The sequence below is a fragment of the Humulus lupulus genome, chromosome 5, assembly GCF_963169125.1.
Source record: "Humulus lupulus chromosome 5, drHumLupu1.1, whole genome shotgun sequence".
Classification (NCBI taxonomy): Eukaryota; Viridiplantae; Streptophyta; class Magnoliopsida; order Rosales; family Cannabaceae; genus Humulus; species Humulus lupulus.
The window spans coordinates 26,448,791-26,470,072 of NC_084797.1; positions in this window are offsets into that span (position 1 = coordinate 26,448,791).

Genomic DNA, 21,282 nt, shown 5'->3' on the forward strand with positions numbered 1-21,282 from the left:
CTTCGAAGCTTTGGAAAAAAATACTCCGACGATGCTCCAACCTAGGCGATACCTTCATCCACTTCCCAGCCAAACACTCTGTAAGTCTCCTGACTGTGCATGTTTTGAAAATACTTTTCACTGTAGCTTAGGTAAATATTTACTGTAGCCGCATGCAAGGGTTTACTGGTTTTTGTGGGTATGAAGGGTGAAAGCCTTATAGGTTAGGGTATTTTTGTAGTAGGAAAACACTTAGGAGTATGGTTTAAAGGGTGCCTTTTCTGGGGAAAATTTCTGGGTAGGATTTTTGGCATTTTGGGTGCAAAACCAGGAAGCTTAGGGGACACGCTTCACAGGTGGTTTTGCCTTCCTTGCCTACTGAAACTTTCATTCCAAGGAAAATTCTATCCTGACCCTCCTGACACACGAATTTCGAGTAATCGGGGATCTGTTGGGAGCACAGGCGCATGTTCATAGAACTGTGTGGTCTCACTCTCCACGTGCTAGGCTTACCTTAGCTCGTGCAAGACAAAGGAAAAGCGATGATGCTAGAATCCCCGATCCCCAACTTTGGGCTGGCAGTGGAACAGGAGCTCGAGGTGGCTCCTGACGCGTTCTTTGAGGTGGAGAGGATCGTCTCAAGGATTACCGACCAGACGAAGATCAACAAAATATTCCTCTCCCACAACATCGGGCTGGGGAGAGCATCAGTGATTGCCCGACCTCCCGTGGAAGGCGAGCGGAGCTGCGCGCCGCTCGACGAGGCATTCACGGCCTGGAGCGGCGAGCATTTCAAGGCGGGGGCCTTCCTCCCGTTGGATCAGTATTTCTCTGACTTCCTCAATTACGTGAGGTTGGCCCCATTTCAACTCCCCCCCAACTCTTATCGGTTGTTGGCGGGGTTAAGATATTTATTTTTGAAGCACAAGTGGGAGGTCCCCACTCCTACGGATATTTTGTACTTTTTCTGCCTCAAGGCCAGCCCAGAGCAGCGGGGGCGAGGCGACGGGTTTTATTACTTAACCCGATTCCCCAACACGGCTTGGGTCATCGAGCTGCCCAGCCACCCCCAACGACTTCAAAGATCAATTCTTTATGTCGACGGGGTTCAGAAACTGCGAGCTCCACTACTTTAATCGCCCTCGTAAGTGCTTTTCAACCTTAGCTCGTAAGTTAAGTATCATACAGCTCCTCCTATATCCCTTTCTGATTTAGATTAATCCTGCAGCTATCTTCGCGAGGACAGAGAAATCTGTGACCCTCGGGGCCCAATACGAGACACTGGCGGGCTTGCCTCCTAGTGAAAAGGATTACCGCGTGCTCGTGACAGACGAGACAATGGTGGCCTGCAAGCTGCTTTTCCCAAATTAGACTCTGAACCTAAGGAGGCCCCAGGGGCTTCCCCCAGCCCGCGATACCATGCCCATCATCGTGGAGGAGGTTGCGGGGAATGAAGATGAGGAGGATGAGGAGGACGAGGTTCCCCTCGTGAGGAACAAGAAGCAGGCGTTGGAGGACGCCCAGACAGCGGACGAGGAGCGGATCCTGTTTGGAGCAGCCGCAGGTCCTTCTGGCCAAGGTAACCCTTATTTATTTAGGAATTTAGATAGAGCCACAGCAGACCCCCGGCTAGCTAGGTTCAATCCTAGACAGCTCGTCCATCATCACCGAAGTGATCCGGACCTGGACACAACCTGCTCCACTGTGTCGATCGGCTCGTGTTGGACTACCAAGATAGCCGGCCTAGGGGTACCGTAGTAGTAGATAACACCCTGGCCTTTAGGTCGTTCCTATTCGAGGAATATGAGACCAACCTTCGGTCATGGCCATCACTACGGAGGGGTGTCGTAGCTCCGGGGCTTAGGTAATATGTAGAAGAATCTAGCCCTGAATCAGCCTCGGACCCAGAACTTGCGCCAGCTCGGGAAGTAATTGACTTAGATTCTTCTTCTAGCTCGGGGGGTAGGATTCCCTTTAGTATACATATACTTGAATTTCTCTTTTTCCCCCTTTGTTTTTATTTCTGCATGACTACTAACTTTTGTGCTAACCATATCTTTGTTTTGACCGAAGAGATATCTCAGCCCAAAGAGAGTCTGCGAGGTACGTTCGCTGGGGGGAACCCCTCAGCTGGGGCCTCTAGGCCAAGAATGAAGAGGCTCCGAACGTCTAAGCACGCCGCTGGGACCCCCGCCAAGTCTCCTACAAAGGAGAAAGAGCAACCCCCAGCCGCCCAGGTCGTGGGAACGGTTCCTCCTGCTGCAGGGGGGAGCAGCATGCCCCCACCTCCCCCCCTAGCTCCGGCCCTTGTCCGAGACGCAGGGGTGGAGCCCGGGGCTTCGGAAATTGTACCCTCCGAGGTGCGCATCCCAGTCGACCCTCAGGACCTGGAGAAGATTCCCGAGGCCTTCCGGGGAACGGTGTATGAGTCAGCGAACTACGCCGTCAGCCACATATACAAGTTCAACGAGAAGGAGCTCAGGTCCATCGAGACAATAAACCCGGTGGGCGTGATGGAGTCTTCATTGGGCATGACCCTAACGGTAAGCTGACTTTACCCTTTTATGGCTTTTTATTATCATGCTTTGCCCTGTGTTTCTTTTCTCCTTTCTCTTTTTTTTTCTAAGGCAATTGTCCCTCATCTCTCGCAGGGCGCCGTTGCCCTTCACCGGAGCATAGCCAGGGCCAAGGTTCAGCTCGAGGAGATGAGGAGCGAGCACCAGGTGGTTGTGGCTACTCACCAAACTTCTCTGCAGGCGGCTAAGGATGCCTTGGTGGCCTCGCAGGCCGAGCTGGAAAAAACTCGCCCAAAGATTCAAGAGCTCGAGACCGCCCTCGCCACCGCGCGGACAGACCTAGATTTCGCGAAGGCTGAGGCCAAAGCCGCCCTGGAGGCCGAGCGGGCAACTTCGGACAAGGCCATGGAAGACATGTTCTACCATTGCTGGGCCTACAACCCGGACGCTGACTTCTCCTTTCTGGCAGCGAACATCTGGGAGCGCTTGCTGGTGAAGTTCCAAGCTCGCCTTGATAAAGAAGCGCCCTCCGAGGCCGGGGAAGGCTCCGGCGCAGCTGAGCAGGGCGAGATGGCAACCTCCAAGGGGCCACCTGGCGGAGCTTAGGGCCTTCCTCTCTCGTGCCCTTTCCTTCAATATTTTAAAAAAAAAATTGTGTAACCTTTGCATGATGTGCTTCCACCTCGAGACAATTTAACTCAATTTCATTTTTAATTTATTTACCTCCCTTTGCCTCTATGCCTTTTAGTTATTATTTTTGAAAAACTCAGTTCGCATTAACCTTTGCAATGATCAATAGATTTAAGTTAACTTCTAAGTTTTATGACCTGGTTATATCCAGGAACTTAATTTGAAAACTTAGTTCACGTTAATTTTTATCCATATCTCGATCTCTTTAGGAAGTACAACGATCAATAGATTTAAGTTAACTTCTAAGTTTTATGACCTGGTTATATCCAGGAACTTAATTTGAAAACTTAGTTCACGTTATTTTTTATCCATATCTCGAGCTCTTTAGGAAGAACAACGATCAATAGATTTAAGTTAACTTCTATGTTTTATGACCTGGTTATATCCAGGAACTTAATTTGAAAACTTAGTTCGCGTTAATTTTTATCCATATCTCGAGCTCTTTAGGAAGAACAACGATCAATAGATTTAAATCAACTTCTAAGTTTTATGACCTGGTTATGTCCAGGAACTTAATTTGAAAACTTAGTTCGCATTAATTTTTATCCATATCTCGAGCTCTTTAGGAAGTACAACGATCAATAGATTTAAATCAACTTCTAAGTTTTATGACCTGGTTATATCCAGGAACTTAATTTGAAAACTTAGTTCGTGTCAATTTTTATCTATATCTCGAGCTCTTTAGGAAGAACAACGATCAATAGATTTAAATCAACTTCTAAGTTTTTTGACCTGGTTATATCCAGGAACTTAATTTGAAAACTTAGTTCGCATTAATTTTTATAGATATCTCGAGCTCTTTAGGAAGAACAACGATCAATAGATTTAAATCAACTTCTAAGTTTTATGACCTGGTTATATCCAGGAACTTAATTTGAAAACTTAGTTCGCGTTAATTTTTATCCATATCTCGAGCTCTTTAGGAAGAACAACGATCAATAGATTTAAATCAACTTCTAAGTTTTATGACCTGGTTATATCCAGGAACTTAATTTGAAAACTTAGTTCGCGTTAATTTTTATCCATATCTCGAGCTCTTTAGGAAGAACAACGATCAATAGATTTAAATCAACTTCTAAGTTTTATGACCTGGTTATATCCAGGAACTTAATTTGAGAACTTAGTTCGCGTTTATTTTTATCCATATCTCGAGCTCTTTAGGAAGAACAACGATCAATAGATTTAAATCAAATTCTAAGTCATTAAGGCGACCTGGTTATATCCAGGTACCATATGCCCCCCAAGTAACTGGGAAAGGGTCTTTCGTGGTTACTTTAGACTACACTTGAAAACATGTGCAAATATAAATGAAGAGTTAATTCTCATTGCATAATACATGAAAAATGGCCTTTCAGGCCTTACAAGGGAATCATTGATAATATTTCTTTAAATGGATGGCGTTCCAAGTTCGTGGGACTATCCCTCCATCGAGCCGAGCTAACTTGTAAGTTCCCTCTTTAATGACTTCGACGACTTGATATGGCCCCTCCCAGTTCGGTCCCAAGACTCCATATTTGGGATCCTTACTGGCCAAGAAGACTCTAGTTAGGACCAGGTCGCCAATGCTAAAAGCACGCTTTTTGACTTCGGAGTTGAAATAGCGAGTGATCTTCTGCTGATAATGGGTGAGCTGGAGTTGCGAATCTTCTCGCCTTTCATCAACTAGGTCAAGGGAAGTGCACAGTAGCTCGTGGTTGCGGTCCTGGTCATACGACTGGACCCTATGAGAAAGCACCTTAATCTCCACAGGGAGGACTGCCTCACTACCAAAGGTCAGGGAGAAAGGAGTATGACCCCTAGGAGTCCGATGCGAGGTCCGGTATGCCCACAGGACCTGGGGGTGCTGTTCCGGCCAGACCCCCTTCGCATCATCTAATCTCTTCTTGAGGCTCGCCTTGAGAGTCTTGTTGACAACCTCGACCTGGCCGTTCGCTTGAGGATAGGCCATGGAGGAGAAACTTTTCACAATTCCGTACCTTTCGCAAAATTCGGTAAACAGGTCGCTGTTGAACTGAGTTCCATTATCAGAAACGATCTTCTTAGGCAGGCCGAATCAGCAGATAATGCTCTTAACCACGAAGTCAAGCACTTTTTTTGGACGTTATTGTGGCCAAAGGTTCTGCCTCAGCCCACTTCGTAAAGTAGTTGATGGCTACCACGGTGAAACGGACCCCGCCTTTGCCAGTAGGGAGGGCGCCAACCAAGTCGATCCCCCAAACTGCGAACAGCCACAGGGACGAGATCATCTTCAGCTCGACTGGGGGAGATCAGGCAACTACGGTGAATTGTTGGCACTTGTCGCACTTCTTCACGTATGAGATCGAGTCTTTGGACAGAGTTGGCCAGTAATATCCTTGCCTCAGGACCTTTAAGGCCAAGTTTTGCCCCCCAGTGTGGTCTCCGCAGAAACCTTCGTGCACCTCCTGCAAGATGGCCTTTTCTTCGTCTGGAAGAACACACCGTAGGAGAGGTAGGGAGTGCCCACGTTGGTATAACACCCCATCTACCATCTTATACCTGGGAGCTCGATAGAGTATTCGCCGTGCATCATTACGTCCTTCAAGTAACTTTCCCTCGACGAGATACTCAAGGATGGGGGTCATCCAAGTCGGCCTGGCGTCGATCATCTCGACCTCCGTCCTGACTCCTTCTATACTTTGTTTCTCCAAGAATTCTATTGGCACTAACCCCAAGGTCTCCGTCTCCCCGGAGGTGGCGAGCTTGGCAAGAGCGCTGCGTTAGCGTTCTGCTCCCAAGGTACCTATTCGATCGAGCCTCGCTCAAACGTGGATAGCTCAACTTTTACCTTTGCTAGATAGGCAACCATCTTGGGCCCCCGTGCTTGATATTCGCCCAGCACCTGGTTTACCACGAGCTGGGAGTCACTGAAGCACTGGACGGAGCTCGCCTTTAGTTCCTGGGCTATCCTCAGCCTGGCCAACAAAGCTTCGTATTCTGCCTCGTTGTTGGAGGCCTTGAATCTGAACCTCAGCGCCGAGTGGAATCTATGTCCCTCAGGGGATATTAAAATGATTCCAGCTCCGAAGTCGTTCTCGTTGGATGAGCCATCCACGAAGATCCTCTACGACGCCTGGGACGAGGTGACCTGGGGTGAGTCTTCTGCAGGATCCTCCTGGAATCATGTGCATTCTGCTACAAAATCAGCCAGGGCCTGACTTTTTTAGCAGTTCGCGGAGTGTACAAAATCTTGAATTGACTGAGTTCGATTGCCCACTTTAACAGACGTCCCGATGCTTCAGGTTTTTGCAAAACCTGCCTTAAAGGCTGATCGGTCATGACGTGTATTAAGTGGGACTGGAAGTACGGCTTGAGCTTTCACGAGGACGTGATGATGCAAAATGCCAATTTCTCCATCAACGGGTACGGAGCTTCAGCCCCGAGAAGCCACTTGCTGATGTAGTAGACTGGTTTATGAACTCGGTCTTCTTCCCACACTAATACGGCACTAGCTACATCTTCCGTGACAGCCAAGTAGAGGAAAAGAGGCTCTCCTACTTTTGGTATGGATAATACGGGCGGCTCGAACAGATGTGCCTTCAGGTCGAGGAAAGCACTTTTGCACTCTTCTGTCCATTTGAACTTCTTGTTTCCTCGGAGTAGGTTGTAGAATGGCAAGCATTTATCGGTGGACTTGGAAATAAACCAGTTGAGGGCTGCCACTCTTCCTGTCAGGCCTTGGACGTCTTTGCGCGACCTAGGTGAGGGAAGCTCGAGTAATGATCTGATCTTTTCGGGGTTTGCCTCGATTCCTCGGGTATTGACTATGAACCCCAGAAACTTCCCTGATGCAAATCCAAAAGTGCACTTCTGTGGATTAAGCCTCATGCCATACTCCCGTAGTATCTTAAAACATTCTTCCAGGTCGGAAACATGGTTATCGGCAGTCTTTGACTTAACTAGCATGTCATCAACGTACACTTCCATGTTTTTTCTGATTTGGTCTGCGAACATTCTGTTTACTAACCTTTGGTAGGTAGCACCGGGGTTCTTCAGCCCGAACGGCATGACCTTGTAACAATAAACATTAGTCGGGTACATGAAGCTGGTGTGTTCCTGGTCTGCCAGATTCATGGCGATCTGATTGTAGCCTGAGTACGCATCCATAAAGGACATGAGCTCGTGCCCCGTTGTGGCATCCACCAACTGGTCAATCCTTGGCAAGGGAAAACAATCCTTGGGGCAGGCTTTATTCAGGTCGGAGAAGTCGATGCCGGTCCGCCACTTCTCGTTCGGCTTTGGGACTAGCACGGGGTTGGCGACCCAGATCGGAAACTTGGCTTCACGAATAAAGCCGCATTTCTTGAACCGGGCTACTTCTTCTTCTAGGGCTTCAGCCCGGGTTGTTCCTAAACATCTTTGTTTCTGGGACTTTGCCGGAACGCTTTTATCCAGACGAAGCATGTGCATGATGACACTGGAGCTAATTCCCACCATATCCTCGTGTGACCATGCAAATATGTCCAGGTTATCCTGCAGAAACCTAGTCAGCTCCTCCTTCCTCTTGCTGCAGAAGTTTTTCCTGAGCTTGACCTTCCGTGAAGGGTTCTGCGGATCGATGTTCACTTCCTCGAGCTCCTCAATAGCCTGGAGCTCGGACCTGTCTTCGCCTATTCGGGGGTCAATATCCTCACTTAAGACGATGTTTTCCCCCTCGGCGCTTTGAGGTTTTTCAATCTCAGGATCAGCTAAGGGTTCCTGAGATTCCTCCTCACTACCTTGGACGGCCATTGCTAGCTGCCCGGGTTTAGACTTTCCCTTCATGGAAATGCTGTAGCATTCCCTGGCAGCAAGCTGATCGCCATGGACAGTGCATATTCCTATGGAAGTAAGGAATTTCATTGCGAGGTGGCAGATGGAAGTGACGGCCTTAAAAGCCATGAGTGTAGGTCGTCCCAAAATGGCGTTGTAGGCAGCGGAGCAGTCGATGACTACGAACTCGAGGAGTTTGGAGATCGTTTGAGGTCCTTCTCCTAGGGTGATCACCAGCTCGATCGTCCCTATTGTTGATGATCCTTCTCCCGAAAAACCATATAGCATCATGGAGGTCGCCTTCAGATCGGCGACTGTCAAACCCATCTTCTCCAACGTGGACCGGAATAGGAGGTTAACAGAGCTCCCATTGTCGATCAGCACCCTCCTAACTCTCCGATTGGCGAGCTGAACTGCCACAACCAGAGGGTCATTGTGAGGGGACTGGACATGGCCCGCATCTTCCTCTATAAAAATGATCAGTTGCCTCTCCAATCGCTGCTGCTTTGGCTGACGCTGCTCCGGGACGAACTCTACTCTGCTGTGCGCTTTGAGTTCGTTCACGTATCTCTTCTGGGCACCCCTGCTCGTGTCGGCCATATGCGGACCTCCAGAGATGGTGGATATCTCCCCTCCTACCACGGGAGGAGGGACGTCCTGATCTACCCAAGACCCGGGCTGACTGGTCGGGACTTCCGGAGCAGGTCGGCCTGCTGGAACCCTGTTCCACGCGTATTGAGCCAAGGGGCCGGCTCGGATGAGAGTCTCGATCTCATATTTTAGATGCCTACAATCATCAGTATTGTGGCCAAAATCGTTATGAAAACGACAAAACTTGGAGGTGTCTCTCTTCCCCTTTTGGTGCTTCAATGGCTGCGGCCTCTTCCAGGGGACTCAAGTAGAGTTAGCTAGGAAGATATTCTCCCTAGACTGGGTGAGCTCTGTATAAGTCACGAAGACGGGCTTGAACTTATCCATGGATTTATTCTTCTTTTGGCCGTGCTGGCTGTTTTCACCATTTCCCTTTCTTTTGCCTCCATCGAGCTGGTTGTTCTGTGTGACGTTTTGGGTCACTGCCACGACATCCGTCCCTACTCCAGCAGGCTGATCAGGGACGTGGCTGGTTCCTGCAGTTGAGGCTTTGGCTTCCTCCAAGTTGATCCATTCCTGGGCCCTGTTGAGGAATTCGTTAACCGAGCTGACTCCCTTTCTTTGTATGTCTTTCCAGAGATCCCCTCCGACGAGGATTCCAGTTCTCATGGCCATGAGCTTGGAGCTGTCATCCGCTTCTCTGGCCCGAGCAGCGACGTTCGCAAATCTGCTCAGGTAGGCCTTCAGAGTTTCGCCGAGCTCCTATCTCACGTTAGCCAGAGAGTCGGCCTGAACGCGGGCAGCCTGGGAGGCTCAGAATGCCCTTTTGAAATCAGCCGAAAAAGTTTTCCAAGAGCTGATTGACTGTCTTTTGCCCTACTTGAACCACTGCCTCGCTGGTCCAGTCAGAGTGGAAGGAAAGATTAGGCACCTCAGCTCGGGGCCGATGTTGTGAGCCATCATCAGGGTGTTAAACATCCCCAGATGATCGACGGATCTCCGTCTCCATTGAACTTGGACAGGTGCGGCATACGGAAACCAGGTGGGTACGTCGTTGCTGCTATGCTGGGGGCGAAGAGCTCCATTTCGTCCCCTGAATCATACTCATCTTTCTCCTTCTCCAACAGGAGCTTCCTCATTAGTTCCTCCATCTGGGCCAGGCGCTCGAGGGTTTGGTCCTGATGTCCTTGGTTATTCCGGGGCTGTTCAACAACTCCAGATCTATTGTACATATTTGGTGGGTTATTGCCCGTCCTATCTTGAGATAGGTTATTTGGGGCATTCCCACAGTTAAGTACTTCGGACAGAGCCCCCCCTGAGCGAGCATGGCTGTCTCCTCCTGCTGGCTTCCCTCTATGAGAGTTAAGGCGATCTCGCAGGTCGCCCCCCTGGGTGGTTTGTGGACTTTGTGCCGAGCTTAGACGCTGATGCAGGTCTTCGCCAGAGGGGTCACTCCGGCGACTGCCGGTCTAGTAGCTCCTGCTAGAGAGGCTCGGAGCTCGCCTTTGGTGCTGAGGATATAGGCTTTCCCTTGGCGCCCTGCTACGCCGGGAAAGTCCAGCTGATGGCAGGTTTCTCCTGCTGCTCTGATAGGCTGGAATATCTCGGACGGGCCGAGGAGGAGATGGATATCTGATTGGAGACGGAGGATGCCTGACTGGAGAGGCGATCCTAGTTCCGTCAGGATGGATCAAGTTTGGTGGGGGCCTTTCGGCCCTGCCAACTTGCTGGTCCCGCGCCTGGCGATATGGACGAGGCGCAGGATGGCTGTTGGGGACGGGCTGATGCTACAAGCCCTCCTCGGATCTCCTCCGGGAATTTCTTCGAGCTTCCCTGGGCACGCTCGAGGCTGTTTGGGAGCTAGGAGTCGAAGTTCTGACCGAACGGTTGTATTGCTGTTGTCCTACTCTAGGCATTTCTTTGAAGTTTGCCTCTCGATGGTGTGATAAAGGAGTGGAGTTGACTTTTGGAAGTCTGTCCGAATGGCTATGCCTGGACTGGTTACCCCGGCGAGACTTAGGAGCCTCGCCTTGCCTCTCTCCGACGTTAGCGTCGGTTGTGAGAGGGGGTACTCGGGCCAGTACATCCTTGATCTGCTGGTTAGCTATTGCTAGTTGGCTCCTCAGCTGAGCATTCTCCATCTCCACCGCAGTGTAATAGCATGGGTTTGGATTAGGTGGCCGGAGCGGCAAACTTCCGGTGTCATCTTGGCCCGCTGGCTATTTCCCTGGCCGCTGCTGGACTTCAGGATTTTGTTCACCAAGGATGGCAGTATGATGAGCCTCCTGCCCATCATGTTGTTCTGTCTCATTACCATGCCTGGATCGAGTAGTCACCATAGTTGGATGTTTGCGACAGCACTAATCGAACTTCCTCTCAACGAAAGCACCAAACTGTTGACGTGGTTCTTCGCCAACAGGTAATTAAGAAAAGAATAGAAAGGGATTGGTGCTTATGTTGAACCGAAATAAATGAATGATCTTAGAAATGAGGTGGTGACACAAAATACGTTTTTAAGTGGTTCAAAGGTTAAAATCCTTCTACTCCACTAGTCAGTATTATTGCAATATACTGGATATTTGATTACAGGGTATTTCTTACAATAGAGAATCCAACCTCTATTAACCCCCAAGGTCTCCATATTTATAGGAGAAGGCACCTGGGAGTTGGTAAGAAGCTCATCCCGTGACCTTCTTACCTATCATATCAACTCTGTGACATTCATGATTAATTCCTAAACCTGACACATAAGTGTGGTCAAATCAATAGGTAAGGGGATAATGGGCCGCACAGCCCAACCCAGTCGTGTGTGTCTGGATACGCACGTTCCTGCTGCGTGTCTGAGAAGTAAAAGGTATATCAGACACATGATGTCTGATATATGCATGTTTACCTTGCGTGGTTGACTTTATAAAGGGTCATAGCCTCCAACTCCAGCTCGTACCACGAGCTGGATGCTTCCCTCGACCTGTGGTCCTCAGAGCCCAGGCTCAGTCCGTAAGCAATCTAGGCGAACCCTTAGGTTACCTCATGCTAGAGAGGTAGGACCTTATGATGGCAGTTCCGGTCTTGGGGACGTCCACATGGTAATCATGATTAGGCCGCACCTTAGCTCGCTAATCAGCCCGTGGGAAAATCAGGGCGTACAACTACATTAAAACCATAGAAAAGAAAATTAGTTCATGGAAAAGAATAGAAAAAGAAGTAAGGGAAGAAAAAGAGGAAATAGAGAGAGCTCCAGAAGAAAGAGAGAGATCTAAAGTAGTATAAAGCATTCTTTTTATAGTGATAAGGTTGTAAAAAGATTTTTCTAGATGTTTCATTTGTTACTTGATAATGCTCCAAAATATCTTTATTTGAATTTCAAATCTCGTAACTCAAGCATGCGTAATCTTGTCTCTCAAATATCACCAAGTAAACATCTAAATTTTACTTTTCTTATAAGACAAGCTCTTGTAGGTCTTTAAATAAAATTTCTAACGCCACTAAGAACATGTAAATTGAATAAGTGAGTAGGGAGATATGGTCAAAATACTAAAACTGTCTCAAATTCAAAATATCTCAAATTTTTCCAACAATTTAAGTTTGAATTCTCCTTTATCTTCTCCAATCAATTCAAATAATTATCTTTTTATTGTTTTTCTCTTGATTAAAGATAATATTTCAAATAAATTTTGAAATATTGGATGAAAGTACATGTATGACTTGTGTCGTAATTAGGTTTCCATACTTAATGCCTTCTGTATGTTTAAGTTTATCACAAAGATGTAGAAAACCTGCATATAGGTTGAGATCTTATATCTTGAAAAATAATAGAAATCGATTTAGGTTAACATGCTATTAGAATAGGAAGAAAGATATCTAGAATTGATTCATAAAATTAGTAGAATGAAAAGTTGATGAAATTAACACCCTAGGTCTTTTTAATAGTGATTTCAAATCTTGTAATTAATTGTTTTTGTTCAAAGTTATTTTCAATTTTAAAATTAAATTCAAAAATCAAAATTTTAGTTGCCAAATAGAAATTAAAAAAACAATTGTTGGTAATTAGAAAACAGTCTTCATGGGAACGATACTCTACTTATCATATATTACTTGAATCGATTGTGTGCACTTGCGTGTATATATATATATATATATTTCGTGATCACAAATACATATGATCTTATCTACTTTGCTAATGTTATTGGAAGAACATAACACTACAATGTGTAAGTAGATCATATCGCAGATTGGCAAGTTAGTGTAAATTATGTGCACTGACTAATCTTAGGACTAACTTATTTTTTAACATATAATCATATTTATATTCCACTGTGATTACGTCACTATAAATATGATTAGCTATATGCTCAGGATTTAATAAAAGTTTATATAAAACAAATAATCATGAAAATAAAACATGTGAGCAAAGTGATTAAACAAGTCAAAAATGATTTATATTATATTATTGATAATAAAATGATATTACAAAGAAATTGAATTTTAATTAGGGCATAAAACCCCAACAATAACACAAATCGAAACGCGCACGAAATTAACGGGTTTGGGTTTACAGTAATGCCCCAAAATCCCTAATAAGGTTTAATGGTCGAATTAGTAGGCCGGGAGGACCATAATTGATTTATTATGCCATTAAATGATTATGTGCATGTTTATGTGGATTATATTATAATATGATGTTAAATGCATGCATGTGGGTCCACATTTCATCATAGGGGCATTTTGGTAATTTGGCCCGTTGAGGGTGTAATTGTATATTTGTATGCATGTTGATGAACCATTGATGAGGCCACATAATAATGTGGATTTGTTCGAGCCATTCGGCATGAGACGATCTTTGAGTGCAAGTAGTGATTTGGTCACAACAGGATTAAGTTCAGGGCTCGGGGTGAGTCTCGGGGTAATTTGGTGATTAGAACGTTGCCAGGAATTAAAGGGTAACGGGATATGAATCATTGGTATTTGACAATTTTGAGAATAACGAGAATTAGAGGGTGTTAATTATGATTAACGAAATAGGCAGGAAATGACAGTTTTACCCTTGGGAGCCTTTAGAAGACTTTAAATGACCTAGGGGCAAAATAGTCTTTTCACCCTAGGATACACTTAAGCCATTGAAGGCTGTAGAAGCTTGCCAAAACAGAGTGTCCTATCTTTCTCTCCCGTGCATCATTTCTCTTGATTTTCTTTTTGGATTTTTGAGCTCCTTTTGAGGATTCAAGCTAGGAAAGTGGACCTTGAGGGCTTAGGATTGTGTTCCACCATTGAAGAGGGTTCTAAACTGAGCTTGAGGTAAGTTTCTAGCCATTAAAAACTCTGGTTTTCTCTGTTTTCATTTTGGATTTCAACTTAGATTTCTAGGTTGGATGATGGGAATTAATGGGAGTTTTTGGCTAGGGTTACTTGGGTTATGATGCCTAGGACATGTGTAGATGGTTTTTGGGTTCATTTGGGACTTAAAATGAGGTTTAGAAGCTTGTTATTTAGGTTGGAAATGGTGGTGTCGAAGGAGGGAAAAACCAGGGTTGAAAACCTTGGTTGTAGCGCTACAACGCCCATCAGTGGGCGCTACAGCGCTAGCCAGGCGCTTTCCTTGTCTGCCAAGAGCATTGGGGCGCTAGTGGGGTAGCGCTACAGCGCTACCCTGTTTTTCTAAATTCTTGTTTTGGGCATTTTTAAGGGTTTTTGGCTCGGGGTTTCAATTTCTAAGGCTCGGGATCGAATCTACTCACCGTTTGGGTACAATTCGGTGTCCCGGGAGTGAGGTTTAGGTCAAGACCCTTTTATTGTTGATTTTCATTAATGGAGGTTATAATTGGTTATGACTAGGTAACCACTAAGGAATCAAAAGGTCAATCGTTCTCAAGTGTCGTTCTTTTACTATTTCTCACTCAAACCAGAGGTAAGAAAACTGCACCCCATATGTGACATGCATGGTTATTCATGAGGCATGTTGAGTGTTTAAATGTGGACATTGATTGAATATAAGTACTTAGAAAATCTTGCTCACTTGTGCATGGAACTGACTAATTAGTCTGAATTGGCAATGGTGTCGGTATTAACTGTGAAGTTGTGACTCACTAGTCAAGTTCGGCAGTAGTATTGAGCACTGGTCATATGGTATTGACTAATAAGTCAAGAAAGGTCTTAGCGTGTTTAACGCGAGCCGATAAATATTAGATCTAATCGACATCTGCATTGAATGACTCATCATGAGCATTAATGTCGAACCGACCTCAAGTTCGATGAAAACTAAAAGCGCTTGTCTAAGCTATGGCTAGTCACTTAGAGCCAGGGCCAGAAGGCCCAGGTGACTGCATCGTCACATGGCTATGGGTGCTGAGCCCCGTAGTGACTCTCTCATCTGGTTTACGTTAGTAACTTGCTCATCAGTCACTCATCTGATTAGGGTTATAAGCCCCATCAGGGTTAACAGAACCTCAAGTGTTAAATCACTCATCTGATTAGGGCTATAAGCCCCATCATGGTTAACAGAACCTCAAAGTGATATTCACTCATCTGTTCAGGGCTATAAGCTTTGTATAATTATCATGATCATCATTTGATATTATTTACATGCAGTAATGAGTTTTCTTGCTGGGCTTTGGCTCATGGGTGCTATGTGGTGCAGGTAAAGGGAAAGAAAAGCTCACCCTACCTTGAGTGGAGAGCTTAGGTGGTGATGTGTACATATGTGGCCGCTTGACCACCACAGCCAAGGAGTTTCTCGAAGGAACTAGGGGGTTAACCCTATTTTTGCCGCTTAGGTCGGCGGGTTGTAATTTTTACACTGTAATGACCATTTTTTATTGTAAATAACTTGTAAACGTTTTTATGGGCCCATGAACAATTTCATGTTCTAAATAAAATATATCATTTCCTTTTTTATTGGTTTTCACCTTAACCTGTTAATGACACCTAGATGCACGTTTATAACCAAAGAACTCGATTAGCGAGTTAAGCACGGTTCAAAGCTCACAATAATGGTCTTGGAGTAACCAGGGCGTTACATTTACCGTAAATGGGTTTGGGTCATTTTTAGGTTGACCTGTATAACCCTTTTAATAAGCGAGTCGGGTTCGGGTTAAGATGCTTAACATGAAAATGACCCATTAATGACTTGTTTAAAATCACACTTATTTATCTATCATATTTGTGTATTTAAAATAGGCACATAATTTAGAAATATGCTAATTTGTTTATATTAAACATGTTCAGTAAGTCAAATGTGTCATAAACATTTTATAAATGTGTTAAACATGTTAATTGGTTGATAGGTTGACCCAAATTTAACACGATCTTTATATAAACAGGTTACATGGGTTATGTCAGGTCAACCCGTTTATAAACAGGTCGGGTTTGGGTTTGGGTTTTCAACACGATTAATAAATGAGTTTAGTTTGGGTTCATCATTTTCTTATAATACAGGAGCATCGACACGACACGAACACGACCCATGAACATGAATTGTCACCCCTACACCTAGCACCATATTTTGTGTTGGTATTAAATGAGAAAAATAAGAATACGCAACAGAATAGATCTTTAAAAAATTTATTAATACTAGCAAGGATCATACATATATAGATATATTGAATGACACATAAAGAGATAAGAGATTACTTCTAGTAGTCTATCAAGTGTCCTTGAATCTTTTCGTATAAATCAACGATCTTCCTATTATTTCTGAAAGCTCACACCTTAGCTTTCCAAGCCAATTCTCTAACACACAAGGACGTGTGTGGGCATGTAGGATTCAAATGATGATTTATACTCTCTAGATGTACTCAACACATGAGATCTAGAAAAGATTGAGAATAGATAGGCTATTGAAATTAGAATATGAGAAGAGAGCGACTATTGAAATTATAATTTAAGGTTTAGGAAATTCTATCATTTTTTTTCTTTGAGAGAGTCTGATAACCAAGAATTAACTTCTTAAAACTTCTAAAAAGTATTGCTTCTTTTCAGGTTTATAAAGATAATTAATTAATTTAATTAATATTTATTTTATTTAAATCAAAATTGATTAGTTACAACTAATTTAATTATTTGATTCAAATCATATTTAAAAAGAATAATTAAATATAATCAAATAAAAAATAATTCAAATTCCAGGGATAGAAATATCCCTGAGATAGGCGCCACTCACTGTGCAGTACTGTAACGCCCTAAACTCCAGGGACCGTTACGGTGTGCCTTATAAACAGTTATAAACTCGCTAATCGAGTCATTTGGCCAAAATCGTGTAACTAAGTATGATTTGCGGTTTAGGGATTAAAAATTTTGGTTAAGATATAACGTTTCATTAGAACGTTTATTATATACATTGGGATCCCAAAAATATAATCTAAAAGTCTATTACAAGAAAATATTTACAACCATCCGATCTAAGCGGCAAAACAGGGTGTAACCCTAATTCCTATTCAAACATCGGCCGTGGTGGTCGAGCAGTTGCATATGTACACATCGTCACCTAAGCTCTCCAACTCAAGGATGGTCCAGCTTTCTTTTTCCTTTACCTGCATCTCATAGCACTCGTGAGCCGAAGCCCAGCAAGAAAACTCAATATGCTCATGAACAGTAATAACATGTCATCCAATCATAAGGCACACACCTAGCAAATATAGCCTTATTTAAGCAGGCAAATAAGTTCACGTAATGATGGGTATCTAGGATAAGGAATCCTGCCCTCCTGAGTGGATGACTATCAAGTCAATCCTAATCAGATAAGTGATTTAACACTGGTGGTTCTGGTAACCATACCAGGCTTATAGCCCTAAATAGAAGAGTGACAGTTGTACAAGTCACTAAGGTGGGTTCCGTTCCCTTTAGCCATGTGACGATAGGGTCACTGGGGCTTTGCAAATAAGTGATCCTTTCACTAGCTTATCAAGATAGGTGTTTTATGAACTAGTCACCAATATATCCTATCGCACGACCATAGAGTCATAACCATGGGATTCCGCTCCCTAGCCACGTGACAAACCGTCACCTAGGCCTTTGGCCCTGGCTCTAAGTAACTAGTCCTAGACTAGTCAAGCGCTTATCATTTTCATCGACCATAGGATCAATCCAGCATCAATGCTCCCAGAGTCATTCGACGGTGATATCGATTAGATCTAATCTTTTATCGGCCCTGCGTTGATGACGCTTATGCCGTTTTCGGCTCTTAGGTCAGTGATGCACGACCAGTGTTGTCCCTGACTAGTCAATGTCATACACAAGTAAGCAATGCTACCAAACATATATCATATGTCAAATATCTAAATACAGGGCATTCAGCATGCTTACTTAACAATTGCTAGGATAATTAGGACCATGCATAAACACAGAGGCTCAAGCTCTGAACAATCTCATATTCAATATTCGTAGCATGCCCTAATCACATGTTTCTCGTGGAACACATGCATCACATTTAATCACTTGGCATGCCTCAACAATAACCATGCATGTCACATTTAGACATTCAACATGCATTAAGAATAACCATGCATGTCACATATACACAGGGTGCAGTTTTCTTACCTTTGGTCCAAGATCAGGTTACCAATAAACGAACCACAAGCACGATCCCTACTCCAAGCCTCTAGTGATAACCTAGTCACAACCATGAACAGTGATCCAATGAGTTCAAGTTCTAAAACCAATCCCGGAACCAAAACCTAGCCTCCGAGACATCCAATCCCACTAAACCGGGTAGTAGGAATGATCCTGAGGCCTAAGGTTTGAGTTCCCAAGCTTAAAACATCATTTCGGCCATAAACACCCTCAAGCGTCGCAGCCCCCAGCCAAAACAAAAACACCAGGGGCAAGCGCCACGGTGCCCTATACCTAGTGCCGCGGCCCCCAGAACTCACAAAACCCTTCCACCTGCTTCATCGAGCTTGGGCAGCGACGCCCAAGAACAGGGTCGCGGCCCAACCTCGAACCAGCCATTTTTCTCCAACTTTAACCTTTTCAAAACCTCCCAAAAACCTATCCAAACATCTCCAAACTCAAAAATCAAAGTTCTCAAACATCCCCGTCATCCAAAACCAACAAAACCCAAGTCTCAAATCACCCAAAAACTCATCAAAACACAAAATCCAATTCAAGCTTAAAAACTTTAAAAACTTAGAATTTAAAACTTGGATTACCTCCGATTGAGTTGTTTTCAACTAAATCCTCCAGCTAATAAACTTCTAATCTTCCCTATGATCGCTACGCCTTGATCCTCGCTTGAATCCAAGTCCTAGAACTCAAGTTTCCTCCGAAAATGCGATCGGGAGACGAAAATGGAACTTTGGGGGAGAGAGAACGTTCTACACGTTCTTTTTATTTCTTTTAAAGGTTACTTCAAGCTTAAGTAACCTCAAACAAATCCTAACAATCGGGGTCCCGAAAACATCCCCGGGGGCAAAATAGTCAAAACCTCCAGAATTTCCCCCTGATCTTACTAACTCCCAATTTATCACCAAATATTCATTCCCATTACCCAATGACCCAGTAATGCTCTAAATACCCCTTGACTCACTCCGAGTCAAGAATAAATCCCGTTGTGACTTTCCCACTAGCTTACCTCCTAGGATCGTCTCGTGATGGGTAACCCTAGCATAACCAAATAATAATAAAGCACCACACACATATCACAGATATGTCAAATATGCCCGAAATGGCCAAAATATGAAAACCACCCAATTACTCATAAATGGGTTCACATGCATTTTTAATATACCTAAACATGCATATTATTATTTAATAACACAATAAATCAATTATGGTCCTCCCGGCCTCCTAATCAAGGTCTTAAACCTTATTAGGAAATTTGGGGCATTACAAGTACAGTGAGTGAAATCCCTAATTTTCTCATTTGTTTGTTTAATTAATATTTAAGATAATATATATCTCAAAATAAATTTCAGTCAATTCAAAATTAACTTTATCTTAAAATATTATTTTTAAATAAATAAACATCTTATTATAAATATCTCATAATAAAATAATAACTAAAGTCTCTCACTATTAATCCAAACATGATTAATATTTATTTTAACGTAGAGTTTTTCAAAATAAAAAATATATCGTTAAATAATTAATTAATTCACAATTAATCAATTACCCATAACTATCACATAATTATATTCTTGCCCTAGAAAATTAATTCCATTGTAATTTAGTCATTCTCTCTACAAATTTTCCTTATAACATCCTTACCCTTGATAGTGTAGGACAGAGGTGACATGGGGATCATGGACCTATAATACGAAGCTCCAATAAATCAGATTATTAATTAAACTATTTAATCTAATAATCTTATTTATTAAATCCATGATTACTCCACTATAAATATGGAATTGCACTCTAAGTATTTATAGAATTATGGAGTTTTCTCTTGTAGTCCATTGATATAATCAATAAATGTAGTTTTGTCCTCCATTTATTGGTTCATCAATTAGAGATGGTCAAAATTACCATTTTTCCCTTCTAATTACCTCTTGATCCTTAAGTACTGACAATTAACTAGCAAATCATTAATCTATAATCAAATTATAGATTTGAGCTCAATAACTATTTAGTTCCAAAATCAACCCTTAAGGGAACCAATATTCATTCCGTTAGGAAAGCATGTATTCCATTATTATAAGTTATGTTCCTAGCCATTCATGATATTGAATCTTCAAAACAAAAGTCACTAGCCTCATTATATTAAGAGACATTAATGAATGAATCAAAAGATCCAATAAGCACAAGCAGGAGTTGATGACTACTCAGGATTTAGACTGATCTACAAATGATCATCTACTATGATAAGAATTAAATTTTTAGGGCAAACGGTAAGTTTATAAAGATAATTAATTCATATCGGTCCTGTCATATATAATCACTATTATATATTGTACATTTACCAATATGTTTATCTACATCAGTAATCTAAATCTACACTACGTGCATCTCGTATGCTCAATAAACCGTACTTGTAACCATTCATTAAAGACTCCTTACTTTAATATGTTACTGACTATTTTATTCATTGTATATGATTTTACTTGTCTCGTACTAATACAAGATCATATCTCATAAATGAATATGGAATTTTCTTGATATTGTATATAAATTATTCAAATAATAATTATAACATTCAAATATAATAAAATTGTACTTTTATTTAAATTAATAAAATGTCATGATTTTAGGGCATAAATCCTAACAATTTTGTATCTTATTTACACAAATACCGTGACTTATTTTAATTACACCAATACCGTTTTTCAAGTTTTGGCTACCCTTTTTTTTCCTTCATGTTTACTAAGTTCTCAATTCTTTCTCTTCTCCTTAACTTCAAAAGATTTTTCCGACCACACCCTAGTCGGTTGGGCTCAAGAGTGGTACAATTTCGACCTACTCATCAACGTGATTATTTTGATATGTGGGAAGCATATGTTTTCTCGTCGTCGCCGGAAAAGATGACCAAAATAAAAAATCAACATTTTAGTTTCTTTTTTATATTTTGTTAACCAATAACTAATTAAATTTTAAACTTAAACAAAATTTAATATACCAAAAAGTGGTCTTATTTTACATTTAAAAGACATCATATGTTATTCTAAACAAATTTAAAGCTATTTTAGAAATATTTCAATTAATTGTTTAAAATATTATTTAGGATATTGTTCGGTAACTTTTAAATAGAATATAAGAAGACACTTTTTGGTAACTCATTAATTTCGTTGGTTACTTTAAATTTGTGGCA